At 56.6% G+C, this 15,418-nt stretch overlaps 1 protein-coding gene across 6 annotated transcripts in view; it reads left to right on the top strand.

The window, feature by feature from the left end:
* The first annotated feature begins 936 nt into the window (after positions 1 to 936).
* Positions 937 to 15,418, top strand: part of CTIF (cap binding complex dependent translation initiation factor) — a 120,030-nt gene continuing 105,548 nt past the window's right edge. For all 6 annotated transcript variants that reach the window (XM_082783967.1, XM_082783964.1, XM_082783966.1 and 3 more), the window contains exon 1: positions 937 to 1,033. The gene's annotated coding sequence lies outside the window, so the exon portion shown is untranslated. The remainder of the gene's footprint in view (positions 1,034 to 15,418) is intronic.

Below are 15,418 nucleotides of genomic sequence, written 5' to 3'. Positions count from 1 at the left end.
AATTTAGTTTCCCAAGCACTGAGTCATCTTGTGTTATTACCTGGCGTATGGTACCCAGAACAGCAGCCGCGGCATCTTTCCTGTGACAGAAGGATGTTTCAGTTCCCTCTCCCACCTCTGGCTTTCCACAACTCTCTTTTTCCCTTTAATGGGAGCCCCTTTCCCTCACAATTCCCCCCTGTCCAGGCTGATAGCCCTGAAGCAGACGGGGAGGTGAGGCTGAGCACGGACATCCGAGGGGCTGGGGGGGAGCAGGGTGAGCCCTGGGATGGGATGGGGATGGGGATGGGGATGGGGATGGGGATGGGGATGGGGATGGGGATGGGGATGGGGATGGGGATGGGGATGGGTCAGTCCCACAGCCCTTGTGATGCTGGACACACATGCACAGGGCCAGTGTCCCAAATGAGGACCACGTTCCCAAATGAGGGTGACCCGTTCCCAATAACGAGGTGAGACGAGCTGTTATGGGGTCCAGGTTTAACACCCCAATCCCCATTTCAAGACATGCCCATTAGCAGCGGGTCAGAGCGGGCCTTCCCTCTCCCCACCCCATCTCCCACGCTGCCGGCTTAATAATTAAACCGCAGGAGGTCCAGGGATAAAACCACACAATTCCACGTGGCTCTTTATTTTTTTTTTTTTGGGCCAAAAAGCCAGCAAACCCAGAACCACCACCGCGCTCCCCACTTTGAGCAGGTTGCCACGGCAACCGCCCATCCAAAAAATAAAAAAATAATATATACACAACACAGCTTTTTTTATGGGGGGGGGGACGGGACGGGACATTTTTATTCTATTTAATGCCCAAATCGCTGCAAGGCCGCGCTTTGTGGCCCTGCTATCGGCTCCCGGACTACAACTCCCGGCAGGGCAGCGGGGCCGAGCCGAGCCGGGCGGGGCGAGCCGAGGGGCGGGCGGCGGGGCCCGGCCGCCTCCCGGAGCCGATCCGGAGCCGATCCGGAGCCGAGCCGAGCCCAAGCGAGCCGGCCCCCAGCCGGGCGGCTCCCCCTGCCCCTCCGCAGAGCCCACGGTAAGGCCCCGGGGGAGATTTGGGTGCTGGAGGCTGTGGGGGGGGGGACCCCTGGGGGTGCCCCGCTGCCACCCGCGGGGCCGTCGGGGAAGGGGTCGCGGTCCCCCGGGGGTCCCCACCGCAAGCCTCGGGTGTGGTTGTGGGGTGTGGGGTGTATGGGGTGCTGTGGTCCTTGATGAGATCGGTGTCTATGGGAAGGGTTTGGGGCTGCATGCTGCTGGGGAAGGCCTCCTGTGTGTGTGTGCCACCCCCCCCACAATGGCACTGTGTCCCTGCCGTGTCACCCCATGCACCCCGGCACCCAGTCCTGGGTGGGTGGGTGGTGGTGGCACCCACAGCAGGACAAGGGTCTGGCCCCAAAGCTGCCCTCTGGGCCCGGTGGTGCCGTGCCTGGCCTTGGTGGCAGCGGGGTGACACGTGCTGGTGGGGGTGTGCGTGCCCCCCAGCCCTATGTCGGGGTCCGTGCCCACCACCTGAGAGCCCACGTGCTGGAGCTTTTCTTGCTTGAGAACCTACAAGCAAGGATTTGGGATCCCAGCGCCTCAAAAATCAGCGCCTGCGGTTGGTTTTTCTGGAAAACGAGGCTGAGAGGCGTGCATCCCATCCCGGGGGGACGCACGTGTGGCTGCCAGGAGGAGGGGTGCAGCCCCTCGAGCATCCCGGCTCGCCCCAAGCCCGGGGAGACACGTCGGGTGGCGATTCTGGTTCACAGCATGTAATGTGATGTGAGGGCAAGCCGTGGGTGTCCCCAGCCCCGGCATGGTGCAAATCTGGGGCTGAGCTCCCGCGCCCGCGGGCGGCTTTGCACGTGCAGCTGTCCCTTGGATGGCTTCATCGGGGTGGAAGGCGGCAGGGACCTTCCTGCAGAAGCGGTTCCTGCTCTGAAATGGGTTGTTTGTCCATCTGTGCCACGTTTGGTCCCATGTGCTGCTCCTCCTGCATTGCTCAGATGGGTGCAGACTGCTGATGGGGGTCACAGCCAGCACCGGGACCACTATAGTGCAAGCCGGCCTCGTTGGCAGCAACAAAAGGTACGGGAGGAGATGCAAGGTGCTGAGCTTCCAGGCTCTTCCTCTGATGGTTTAATGCACCTCCCACCCACAAATCTAGGAAGGTTTGCTGATGGTGGGGCTGTCAGAGCATCCAGCTGCTGGCAGCGCAGCAGGGATGCCACGCGTGTTGGAGTAGGGAAGCATCGCGCCCTGCTTACGGTTTCTGTGACCCTGGCATGCAAATGTTCACACTTTGTCCCCACCGCATGGAAAAAAAAAACACTGTGTGGTATAGGGTCATGCTCCTTTTCCTTGTAACAACCGTAAAGGCTTTGTTCTGCACTCGTCTGATCCCGAGGTCCAAAAGCAAAGCCTTGCACTGGGTTTTATTCCCTCAAGCCCGGAACAAAATTTGTAGCCTGTGTTTTCCCCTTGTTAAATGTGTTTTCTTTGGCAGAGAGATGCGTGTTTTCTGTTTTGGGCAGCTCGGGCTGTGTTTGTATTTAAAGCCCTTTCCCTCTGAGCTCTGGGCCTTCCTTCTGCGGAGCCTGCACCGAGAATTGACTGTGTCACAGCTAGAGTACTGTGCGACTAATAACATCGTCCAGCTCCGAGGAAACATTTTAAAATCACTTATAAAATCTCTTAAAGGGAAGCAGAGGAGCGGTGGCTGGATGCTGCAGGCGATGAGGATGGGGTAAACGGTGAGTTCCAGGTGAGCAGCACCCGGGGGCTCCCCAGCTGACGGGGCAGCAGGAGGCTGGAGGGATCACGGTGGGGATGAACTGAGCACCAGCCCTGCCTCTGCAGAGGGATCTGTGCGAGGAGTGAGCTGTCTGAGGCGTTCGGCTTGCTCTCACATGCTTGCTCCTGTAGCTGAGTCAGCCTCGCACACAACTGGGCTGGGAATCGTCTGCGGAGGGTTTCTGAGAGCCGTGACAGATCACGAGCCCAGCAGGGAAACGTCCCCCTTCGGTGAGGTCCTGCCTCTCTGTGTGCAGCTGCACCTCACCCTACAGCAGGGCCCGCAGCTTCTGGGAAAGCTGGGAGCAGATCCTATGCCTCAGGAGCTGTTTTGGGCACACTGAGCACATTGTGGGATCGTCTCCCCTAAAACAGAGCAGGGCAGTGAGTGCTGCTCACATAGCACCACAGCATTGTGAAGTTTCAGAGTTAACAGTGGGTTTGGGGTGGCTCTCCTTCAGGCTGGTTAAAGGACAGCTGCTCTGTCCGGAAGATCTGTGGGGTGTCGAAGTGTTTATGGACACTGCTTGCCCCGAGCTTGGGGACGTCCTTGTGAAACTCCTTGGGGAAGGTACAGTTCTGCTACCCGAGTGCAATTAGTGCTTTACTGAGTCATCAGCAGTGAAGGGCTAGCGTAGCCAGCCAGTAATCTCCTGCTCATTTCTGAGAGTGGCTGTTTTATTTATATTTTATATAAATTATATATATTTACGTCTATAGCCATTTGTAACATGGGTGCCTTGCTAATGACGGTAAGAGAAGTACACGTCCTGGTCAGTTCAGACTGAAATGGGGATGCCGTTGGGTGTTCTTAAAGCTCCTGAGCATCTAAGTGCCAGCTTCCAGGCTGGAAAGAGAGTTTTTTTCTTCCCTGTCTGCCTGGGGCTGTCCCAATTTTGGTCTGGCCTTGCTGGTCCTGCACAGCCACTGCTGGTCTGCTCCAACCGAGGGATCCCAAAAAAGTGGCTGGTAATGGGGATGGTGTCTCTGGAATGGAAGTGAGGTCTTTGCTTTTCTAGTCTAGTTTTTGGGGCCTCCTTTGAGGTAGTTTGTGGGCCTTGGAGGTTTTAGAGACCACAGTGGATGAGGAGTAGTCTCGTGCTTCATGAAAGCCATCGTTTCCATCTCCTTGCTCCTACCAGGCAGCCCGCAGCCTCCTCTTTCCCCAGGCACATAGCAGTCATGGCAAGAAAATTAAAAAGAAAAAAAAAAAGAAAGAAAACACACAAAAAAAAAAACACAAACAACTAATTGTGTTGTCCTGTGGCAGGAGAAGCAGTGGTGACACAACGACAGTGTCACCTCCGCGGGACCCAATCCTGCCTCACCCGTGGGCGAGCAGCCTGCCGCGGGAGCCTTTAACAGCGTGCTGCAATTAAATGCAATTAATGGAGAGCGTCCTGCTCTCGTCCTGCCCCGTCCAGCCCTGTGGCCGTGGGCTGTCTCGGCGTGGGCTGCTCCTGCCAGCCGTCGGGTGCTGTTGGTGTGGTGGCAGGACGCTGAGGGACGTGCCGGGGACAGGGGGTGGCCGGGCGATGCTCCCCGCCCCTCGTGCCCTGCTCGGCTGAGGATGCGCCCCGGTGCCCAACTATTTTAATTGTCCTTCATGCAAAAAAGGAGAAGGAAAAAGCCTTCCTCTTCCTTCTGGAGTGGCCCAGCTCCCCTGGACGGGTTAGCACAGCCTGCGCTGAGGCTTTGCTGCCTTCCCCACGCCGCAGCAGCAGACACACGTCTGCCGCGGGTTTCCCCAGCCTGCCACGGGGAGCTGCTGGCTGGGCATGCCATACCTGCTAACTAACACCAAAAACACACTGCTTTTGAACTTGGGAAGTCCTGGAGGAGCTGCAAAGGACCGCTTGGTGTAGCCGGGGCTGTCAGTATGGAGGTGAGTGGCTGGGCTGGGGTCTGCACAGGAGCCAGAGCAGGAGGGCGGCGTGGTGTCCCCCTGCAGCTGGACGGGGACTCGAACACCGTACCCACCTCGCTGTCCCAAATACCACCTCTGGTGTTTGTGCAGGAGGGGAAGAGAAAGCAGGAACTGTTGTCAGCTGGAGGCTAATAATGGGAAATGTTTGGTTTGCCTGCTCGGCTTGGAGCTGGGGTGAAAGCCCATGGGAGCTGCGGGGCGCCCCGAGAAATGCAGATGGGCCTGGAGACATCTTAGATTGCAGCTCACTGGCTGGGGAAGCTGGGCTGAAACTTGCAGCAATCACTTCTGCAGCTGGAGGCTTCACAGCTGTGCTGGAGGAGGCTCCTGGTGCTTTTATTTCCCCTCCACTTCATTGTTGCAAGCTAGCAAATTAATTAGATGCAGTTTTGGGGGGGCTGTTGAGTTGGGTGTGAATAGTTGGTTGTGCACACTTGGCGGAGAGGGTCTCCTGTATTTTTCTGGCTGGAAGATGAAGGAGTGGTTAATGTGCTTGAGCCCAGGAGCGGATTCATTTAAAAGTCTGGTCCTGCAGGCAGAGCTGAGATCCTTGAGGGCCGTTTTCCTGCCGTTGTTCCACCCTCGGTGCAATCCTCCTGGCTTCATTTGATCTGCAACCGGGAGAGGAGGCGGCGGTGGCACGTGCGGCTCGCACATGACTCACCGGAGCTGCTAACGCCGTAAACACGCACTCCGACAGCCCTGCCGGCTTATGGGCTCAGGGCTGGGGACAAACCCCGTCCCTGTGAGCAGAATTTGGGCTGCCAGGTCCCTGGGGTCACGCTCAGGGTCAAGCAGGAGCAGCCGCCGCAGGAACCCGCGTGGTGCGCTCCCCTTCGCCCGGACCAGCTCTGATCCCAGGGGCAGCCCTAAAATCAACCTCAGGCTTCTGGAAAGCTCTGCTCGCCAGCAGCCAGCTCTCCATCCCTTCATCCCTTCCCCGCAGCCCTGCTCCGGCCGTCCCCGTGCTGCTCTGCTCGTGTTTCCCTGCCTCTGCGGCTGCTCCCGGCAGCGTCCGCGGTGGGCAGGACGCCGGCACGTACGCGCGGCGCCTGGCTGGCAGGCGGGGAAGCAGACAAAGGATTTTGGGGGCCGTGAGAACGCTGTGGGGGGGTCCCCTCCTTCCCTTTCCTCCCACCACGCGTTCAGCAGCCGTGCCCGGCTCCCCGCAGCACAGCATCCCTCCCCGCTGAGCCTCGGGGATGGAAATGGTTTTGGGTTTTGGGCCGGTCCCCCCGGCGGCATGGCGGTGCCGCAGCCGTGCTGGTGGCTTTGTTCTCTCTCACACCGCCCCGCTGCCGTGGGAAGGGGCCGCCAGCAGGGGCTTTTAATGCCGAGGTCACTGACCCGTCCCCATCCTACTGCCTGCGAGCACCCGGCGCTCACGGGGACGGGGTTGATCCTGCACCCGGACGAGTGTTTTTTGGGGGGATATCGGCCGGCTGGCCACCGGAGTGTCGGGGAGGGTTGGAGCGTGTGCCGTGTCGGGCAGCGGGATGGTAGCCTGGCCGAGCGTATCCGTTTAATTGAACCATAAATCCTGCAGCAGACCAATAGTGCAGGACTTTATTAAAACCCCAGGGTGCTGGTTGCCCTCCCTCCCTGCTGTCGGAGCGCCGGCGGAGCACGCAGCATCTTTCTAGGAACCGGCTGAAGGAGGACACTGACGTGGCTTTTTCAGACACAAATTTGCGTTAGATGGGGTGAGAGACTTGATCTACCAAGTGGCAGCAGCCACTTCAAATCCAGGCTCCCGTTCCCCTGCTTTTTGCTTTCATCGTTTTGTTGACGGCGATGAGGTCTGTGCAGCCGGCCGGGCCGTCGCTCGCTATTCCTGCGGAAACTTTTTAACCCAGGGATTAATTCCAGCCAGATCGGACGGAGGAGCGCAGGTCTCACAGATAAGGTCCTCCACGCTTTAAGGAAGAGGGTGGAAGAGGGAAATCCAAATTTCGTCCTGACCACAAGGAGAGGCTGCAGCAGCCGTGAGCTCAAATCCTGTCTGGGTGCAGGTGGGTCGGTTCGCTCGGTAATTCCTACAGGGGATTTGGGGTTGGTGTTGCTGCAGCCAACCCAAATACTTGCTGCTTCCAGTGGGGATGGGGGACAGAAGGTCCCAGAGGGGGCTCGGGGTGATGGGGGAGAGGAAAAGGTCTGGGTGTGCATGGTGCAGGGAGCGCGGGTCACGAATCGGTATGAAACTGGGCTGCCTGCGGGTGTCTGTGTTTTCCTGGGTGCCCCAAAACTCTGGGGCTGAGCCGGGGCTTGGTGGGATGCTGGCTTTCAGGAGTGCCTCAGGCAGTGCCCTGCAAGCTTTTCGTCAGGCAAATAATGCAAACTGAACAAAAGGAAGGAGCTGGCTGTGGGGGTGCTGCCAGGGACGGCGGCGGCGATCCCACACTGCAGGAGCAGCGGTGCTGGGGCTCGGTTTGTTGATGGCTCTGTAAGCCCTGCTACCCCACGGGGTGTGCTTTGAGCCTCACGTCTGCCTGGACGCCTCTGTCCTGGTGCCTGTGTCTCCTCCTGGGCAGCTCAGGCTGGCCCCCAGCTCTGTTTTTTATGTGTAGGGTGCAGAAGGGGCCGGAGCTGTCAGCAATCCCTGGTCCCCGCTGTCAGGACACCTTGGTCTGGCCTCTGGTGTTCTGGGAGCACCTCGTGGCACCAAACCCAACAATAGCACAAAAATCCACTCCAGAGAGTCCATATCCTTGAGGACGGTCCCAAATCTTTACATTCTGTAGGGTTTTCTTTGTTATCTCTCCTTGCATCACCTGGCACCCGAGGAGGCGGCTGGGAGGTGCTGCCGCCAGCGCTGTGCAGGGCTAAAATTTTAGGTCCCTGGTGGGACTGGAGGTGCAGGAAGGCAGCTGGCCACGCTTCCCCGGCCGTGTTCGTGGTGCTGGTGAGGAAGGGGAGACCCCCTCAGGTAAATACGGGTGCACAGCCCTGGGGAGGGGATCACCCAGCGAGCAGCAGGAGCTGGGTCTGTGCCGCCAGGAGAGGCTCGGCTGGGAATTGATGGAGCATCCCCTCACAGCACCGTGCCAGAGGGGTTCAGCTGTGCCTTGGGTTTCCTTCTATTTGCCAACCTTTCTTACTGCCCGTGCGGCCACGCTGCTCTCCCAGGGCTTACTGGTTAGTGCTTGTGGCCTGCTACTGCCTAGAGGCTGCTGGAGGGTGTTCGCGGACTGGGGAATGGACAAAGTCTGTCCCAAAAAGCTTGGCTGGGCTCGCTGCCATTTCCCAATGAGGTGGAGGTCCACACGGGCGGCATTCTGGCATCACTGAGGGCCTGTGACCTTGTCTGTGTGTAGGGCTTGGAGCTGCTTCCAGCAGTGATTTGTGAGCACCCCGTTCCCAGCAGAGCCGGGGCGGATGCGCTGCCCCGCTGGTGGCGGCTCCTCTCCCAGTGACAACCCGAGGCCTCTCCCCTTTCTGCCGTCACTACTGGCACTCTTTTTTTTTTTTTTTCTGGGGATTCTGTTCCTTTTTTGTATCTCGGAGAAGTGTTTTCCTTACGCTCGCCTCTATTTAGGGCTCTGGGGGAGGAAGTGACTCAGCCTTTCCTCCGCTCCTGTTTGCACAGTCATCCCTCGCCGGCTCTCCGCGCGCACCTCGCCTTACGAGCGCTTCGTCCTCATCCAGCAGGAGCCTGCCCGCTTCCCTGCCAGATATTTGGGTGGGGAAAGGCACGGCGGGGGCAGACGAGCCGCCGACAGGAGCCCCACGTGCCGGGCAGGGAGCAGCACCACGCTCCTCAAGCAGGACACACCGCCAGCCCTGCGGCGACAACCGGGGACCCGTGAGCGCGGAGATCTGCGGAGAGGCAGCCCCGAATAAACCAGCAAGCTTTTGGGGTCTCATTTAGCCCCGCTGGGGAAAATCGGTGACATCTGACAGAGGGGATACAGCAGGGAGAGGAGAGAGAAGGTGACTCCCGTCGCGCTGGCAGCACGGCTGAAGGATGCCCTGGTCTCCTGGGCGCTGACGGGAGGGCTCTGCGAGGATGATGGATGGACGGCAGGACGGTGGGGCTCGGTCCGTGGAGGGCTGCTGCCAGCTTGCCTTTCACAGCAGAGCTGAGCCGACTGCTAAACGCCGAGCAGGGATCGTCGCTGGCTCTCCGCTGGGCTTTCAGGTGCTGCTGCTCGGTGAGGGACTCGCTAAATCATCTGCGCTCCGAGTGATGCCAGGCGTTTGGCGTGACACGTACTGTATTAAAAAAAAAAAAAAAAAAAAAAGTGCATTCGTTTCAGGTTAATTGTCCTCCTAGCCTGGATGCCAGCACAGCTGGCTGCAAAGTCACCTTTGCTTCTTTATAAAAGCAGACGGGGGGAGTCAACAAAAAAAGTCAACAAAAAATCTACCCAGAACCCTTCCTCTCCCCCTCCAAAACCCAGAGACTCAGACCCAGGAAGCAGTTTTGACCTGCTTAGGAAATTTTGGCACGTGCCCATTATCTGTTGGCTTTATAAGGCTGTAGGAATCTGTGCTCTTAGCAGGAGGAATAATTTATATGGTCCTTGCTGGGGGGTGTTACCAGGACAGCAGCCCCGTGCCTTTTGCCCACGGTCAGCTCCCCTTGGCAGTCCTGGCTGGAGTGATGTCTCATGTGTGTGTTGCTGGAGGTTGGGCACTGTTTTTTTGGTATTTAATGGTAATAATGCTTCCTAATCAATCCTTGCTCTTGGTCTGCGTGCAGTGGAGTTTGGTCCTGCTCTGACAATGGTGAACTCCAGGTGTTAATTTTAGGGTTTCACAGGCAGAGCATCAGTCGCTGCAGACACCCCCTGCATGCAGGCTGAGTGAAGCCCGTGTGCTGTGAGCAAGCATTGCTCAGTCAAACACAAGTTTTGAGCTTTTTTGTTGTGCTGCGATGCCTCAGCAGGCTCCAAGCATCTTATGTGCCTTTATGGGACCGTGTTGCACCAGGTGCCTGGGACAAAAAGGAAGGTAAGGCCTTGGGTGCAAAGGGTGGAGGCCTCACGTCATGAGATTGGTGCGAGTGGACATCTAACAGCTTGGTGGTACTGCAGGACTAGACCCAAGTTCCTAAAAAAATATATAAAATAAATAAAAAAATAAATAAAATACCAGGTGGTGAGTCCTCAGAGCGATCAGGCAGTGCAGTCAGAGGTGTAAATCTCAGTGCCCCACTTTGAGGCAGCCAGGAGGAAATAGCTGAGCACCCAGAGCTTATCTGATCCGTACTGGGATCCCCGCAGAACCAGCCCCGTCCAGTTCAGTCGGATGTTTTGGGGTGAGGCTGTTTTGGGGTGAGGCGTGGTGGTAACCTGGCAGGAGGCAGGTTTCGTGGAGCGGTGTGCCAGGAGGAGGAGGCTCTGCTGGCAGTGCCAGCCCCAAATACACGCAGAAAGGAGGCTGGTAATGGGATGGAGGCGCTTCGGAAGGAAGCTCTTTGGGGTGGTGGTCAGCGTGTAATTAAACTGCCTGTAGGAAATAAGCACAAACTCTGAGAATGATGGGGGCACCAGCCCATAAAGCCTTCCTTTCCACAGCTTATAAACCTCTGATTAATGCTTTCTCCCTTTTTTTACTTAATTTTCTGCGTTTATCCACTCTATTGCAGTCCACACACCCACCACGTGCTCCCAGCTCCTCTCGCCTTCCCCATCAGCCAGTGACCCGATTGAGAAGCCCAAGCCTTGTCCACCCTGTGCTCAGATTAAGCTCAGGCCACCTTAGCTCTCCTCAGAGCATCTGCATCTATTGATTAAAAAATTAGGAGGAACGTCAGCTTGGAGGCGGCGCATTTGATCAGCCAGTTGTTTTAACAGAAAAAGCAGTGATTTGAGGTAGGTGAGAGACCGTGGCTGCTGCTTTCTGGCGTGCTGGAGAGAGCTTGGAGCACACCAGGGCTTTGTTCACAGCAGCATCTCCTGGCTTTGGGCTGTGTGTCTCATCCCAGGCAGGCTGTGCTGCCTCCAGCCTTGCAGCAGGACATCAGCAGAACTGGGTGCTCGGTGAGGCAGCTGAAAACCAGGCTCCTGCCCCACGTCCCCCACACCTCGGTGCAAACATCTGCTCTGAATTTTGCTCCGTATAAACCCAGGAGAACAGCGTTTTGCTGTGCTCCTGCGCCGATGCCACCCTGCTGTGCTGGCGTTAGGCGTAGCGTGGGTATTTTTAGCAAACTGAAGTGCTGGGAGCCTGCTCCTGCAGTAACACTTTGGCTTCCTACAGGGTTTGGAGGCTGTGCCGTGGCGTTGGACAGCCGGATCGGAGGCAGGTGATGGCTCTTGCGTGGTGCAGATGGCGAGGAAGAGAGGGGAGGGGGCAGGACAGCGAGCACATCCTCCCCTTTGGTCTCCCCATCCTGTTTGCTTGCCCTGGTGTCAAACATCTGGCTGTGAGCTCAGCCAAATTCCTGCTGCGGGGCTGCAGCTGGAGCCCTTCCAGCTCCTTGCGCCGTGCCTGGAGGCTGCCAGGGTGGGCAGAGCCGATGTCAGACCAACCTGGGAGGAAGAGATGGGTAATGCAAGGCCTGTAACTCCCTTTGTGTGAGGAAAAGTGAGTGTGAACCCTGTGTGTTAGTCACGCTTTGCTCCTTGCCTGCAGCAGCAGCAGCCTTCACTTGCCGTGGTTAATTGCCACGTGTTGTCACATCGACCTGGGTTACCTCTCCGAAAGCTCAGCCTGGGCTTCCAGGCTGCTTGCCCTTGGGAAGGAGTTTCTCCTGGCTTTCATTAAGCTGGAGGTAAGACCAGCTGGCCTCATCCTGGAAGTCTGGACTCGGGGAAGACCTCCTTGGAGCTGGTTTGGTTCAGAAGGGAGCTGTGCTGAGAGCACGGCTGGCCTCAGAGTCAGACCTGGCTGCTCAGGGCCTCCTCCAGCCGAGCTTTGACTCTTGATCCAAGGATGTAGACTGCACACCCTCGTGGGTACCGAGCCACGCTCACAGCACAGGATTTATTCTCTTATATCCCAGCAGTTTCCCGTGCTGCAGCTGCTGATGCTCAGAGCGCACGGCGAGCGGCTGCCGGAGAGGCTTTGTGCTGCTGGTTTCAGTGGTGCTCTTGGCCCTCTCTCTGGGTTTCGTGGCCAGCCAGGGATGCTGCCACTCTCCAGAAACACCACGGCGCTCGCGTGCGTGCCTGCATTTGAGAAAGCTTATCGCCAACTGACCTAATTATTATAATCTCGCTCTTCCCTAGTTAGTGCAGGTTTCCTTGGCTCTCACGAGGCTTCCCCAGTCCCTCTGAGCTGCGCTTTGATTTCTCGTCTCTCTTTTAATAACGTAGCTCATTCACTCAAGCTCTGCAAGCCAGGGAATCAGATTTGCAGCCAGACATGATGAAGTACCCGTGAATTGCCTTTCCTGGCCCTGCTGGCCGTCCTGCTGTGGTTCAGCTGCATCTCGGCACCTCGCTGGGCTGCCCGTGCCCAGCCTTCCAGGCAGCCCCCTGCCTCCGTGTGCCTCTGCTCCTGCTCTTCACCACAACCCCGTCCCATTCCCCCTGCCCCAAACCATACATCTTCATCGTGGAAATCCTCTCTCTGCCCACGTTATGGGTAAAAATCACGTCTTGTCTTTAACAGCAGCTTCAACACGGATGAACAAAACGAAGCCAGCAAGAAATAAGGGAGAAGAAAAAAAAAAAAAAAAAAAAAGCATACCAAAACATTGCATCTTGGGGTGAGTTCTTTTCATCCATAAATGTCTGAAAACTGGAGCAGCTGGGTGTTTCCCCGTGAGGCCTGACACCCAGTAACCACTTATCACCTGGTGCCTCTTGCAGGGGCAGAGCTTACCGCTAAGCTCCCGTGTTAAGGCACCTGACGGGATCAGCAGAGGTTAGCAGAGGGCCTGAAAAACAGCAAGTCAGCACCGTTGTCCTGAAAAATTATTTATTTATTTATTTATTTTACCCCTGTTGTCCTCTTTGATACCCAGTTTGGCTTGTTTTGCTGTGAAAGGGGTCGGAGAAGCGGCGTGGAGGCATCAGCGGGGCTTTATCCGTGTTGGGGTTTCCACAGCCGTCTGGGTTATCTGGTGCAAGGTCTGGCAGTCTCTGCAGGGTAAATATTTTCTGGTTGGGTGGGGCAGCCCCTGTCGGAGCTTTTAGAAGCTGAACCAAAAACACTGCTGGGAGCAGAAAGCCCCCAAAAATTTGTCCCGGGAGGGTCCCCAGCAACGTCACCGCGCCGCGTAGCCGGGTCTGTGCGCTCTCCTGCCCTTTGAGGGGGAATGTGGGTGTTCCCATTTCCCTCTTATTTAAAAAAAATGACATATTTGGTGCATGCCTGAGGTTCCTGCAAGTTCCTAACTGCTACCACATGCTCTGAATGACATCTTCTGTGCTCTGCCCTGTGTGCTGGGGGCTGGTGGGACCCCAAGGGGTACCCCAAGCACCTCAGGTGTTCCGAGCGCTCCTAAACGTCTGCCCATAGAAAAAAATAGGTGGTGGTGGCTGTTTTTCAGTTTCTTAGTCCGTAGAAAAACTGTGGTAACAAAGAAGGCTGTGAGGAACAGGAGGGTTTAATTGCAGTCAGTCAGGATGGAGCTGTTTGATTCCTTTAAAGTAGGAAACCAAATAACGTCACGTCGAAGATGCTTCACCCAGTCCAAAGCAAAATGTTTGTTTTTTTTTTCACACCATTAAATGGAAAGCTGTGGAAACTTTGCGTGTATCACTGTGAAACAAAAGCAGAAATCCTTTGTTTAAAAATACCAAACCCTGCAGAAAGAAAGAACTCCTTCCAACATTTTCTTCCCAGCGCTCTGGCTGAAATGACTTGACCAAAACTATTTAAAAGCCACCAAGCCAAATCCGGGTTGCTGGCAAGCAAGCAGTGGTGGTGTTTGTTTGTTTTTTTTCCCTTCTCTGGCTCTGTGCCATTAAATTATGTCTGATCATTGCAATGTGACCATCAGAGGCTGCGTGGCTTCCAGGTGCTGACTTGCTGGGAACGGGTTAAGCTGGGCTGATGGCTTCAGCTTTTTTTTGCTTCTGCAAAACCTTGTCCCACGCTGGAGGAGAGGAGCTGTGGAGGCTGAACCCTGCAGCACGGCTGGTTTCGGGGTCCTGCCCTGTCCTGTCCTCATTCCTTGGTCATCTTGGGTAGGGTAAGTCAAGGTCTGCTGCTCGGTGCCGGGTTTCACCTCTCTTTCCTGGCGCAGCAGGCTGTGGAAAACTTCAGTGGGAATTTAATTTTTTCCCCGTGTTTTGCGTGCCATCCAGTGTGCCTGGCACTACCTCACCAGTGCTATTTGTTAGCAGCATTCCTGCTTTTCTGGTGAAGTCTCCCAGTGCCTGCAGTAACCTGGGGCTGGGTGCAGGGTTTGTTTTCCCAACCCATATAATTTATTCCAAAAGTGCCTTCTCCGCTCTCCTGTTAAGCTCAGCTGCTTCACTCGTGGATCTGCCTGGACGGTGTTAATACAGCTTCTTCACTCAAATTACCCTTTACCTTTTTTTTTTTTCTCTGTTCTTTTTTTAGCCAAAGCCAAATAGTTTGGGCTCTTTATTTGCCTCTCTGAGGTCAAGGTACGTGAATAGCAGGCTTCCTGCCGCAGCGTTTCTGCTGAAACTGCAGACGGTTCTCCCCTCTGCTGCAGTCACGGTCCTCCCCCCACGTTCTTGCTACGATTAACTCCAGCACTGTTAATCCCTGGCTGTAGGCAGAGGTTGGCCAGGGCAGCGAGGCTCGGGAGGGACCTTTGAGATGCTGGCAGAGCCCTCACGAGCTCTGTCCATCCCTGCTGCTGGACCTGATGGACCTACGGCTCGGTGGACTTCAGGATGACGTGGTGAACCTTCACGTGGGCATGGCCTGTTGTGAGCACCGTGTGGTGATAAAATCCAGCACAAAACCCCCTTGTGGGTGTCCCCAGGCTGTCCTGTCACCTGCAGGTCCTGTGTGGGGAGCAGGTCTGGGCATGGCTGGGTCTTTTTGGGGTTCCTCGGGGTGGACACAGCTCTCCTGAAGGTGGATTTTGTTGGTCGTGGGTCTCTGCAAGTGGTCCTGGGTCTTCCAGTCCTCACCCAGCCCTGAAGGAGCTGAGCACCTGGTTAGGTCATGAGGCGTGTTTATCAAAATAACTATTTCTGGCATTATTCCTGAGCAGGCTGTGTGTGTGGAAAAGGCAGCCCATTGGGGTTGTCTCCGGGCTCTCCGTGGTGAGGCAGGGAGGTGCCTTCCAGCCGTGCTCTGAGCTGCACCATTCCCCTGGAAGGCACGGTGTGCAGCTGGCTGGCAGCACCCATCCCAGGTGCCACCCCCATTACGCTGCTCAGCCTTTCCCAAAATGCTCCTTTTTCTGCTCAAAGTCTGCCTGGAGGTGATCTGAGCTGCCTCCCATGGCCCGCCGGGCTTGACCTCGGCTGTGCAGCAAACAAACACGGAGTGGCTGCCCGGGCAGGGTGACAGCTCTGCCTGTCCTCGGTGAAATCTGAGTTTTTAACCATTGAAATCCAAGTTTTTAACAGAATTCATCACTTCTATCAACCCCAAACAGGCTGATCTCCTGCTGTCCTGGATGTACCTTTCTCGGGGTGGCACGTCGCCCCTGTTGGGTGGCTGAGCCCGTCCCGTGCACGCCAAAATAATGGTGTTGGGAGGGAATAGTGAGGTTTGGGGCTGAAGCAGAGCTTTGTAGGAAAGGGGACACCCAGTGACAGGGTGGCTGGGATAGTGGGTGGCGTGGCAGGGTCTGCGGGGACAGCGGGGGCTGCCGGTGCCTCCTGCCAGGAGCAGGGA

This window comes from Aythya marila (genome assembly GCF_965140915.1).
Source record: "Aythya marila genome assembly, chromosome: Z".
In the NCBI taxonomy this organism is placed as follows: domain Eukaryota; kingdom Metazoa; phylum Chordata; class Aves; order Anseriformes; family Anatidae; genus Aythya; species Aythya marila.
Note: the sequence above shows the minus strand (reverse complement) of the source record. Positions and strands in the feature narration are given on the sequence as shown.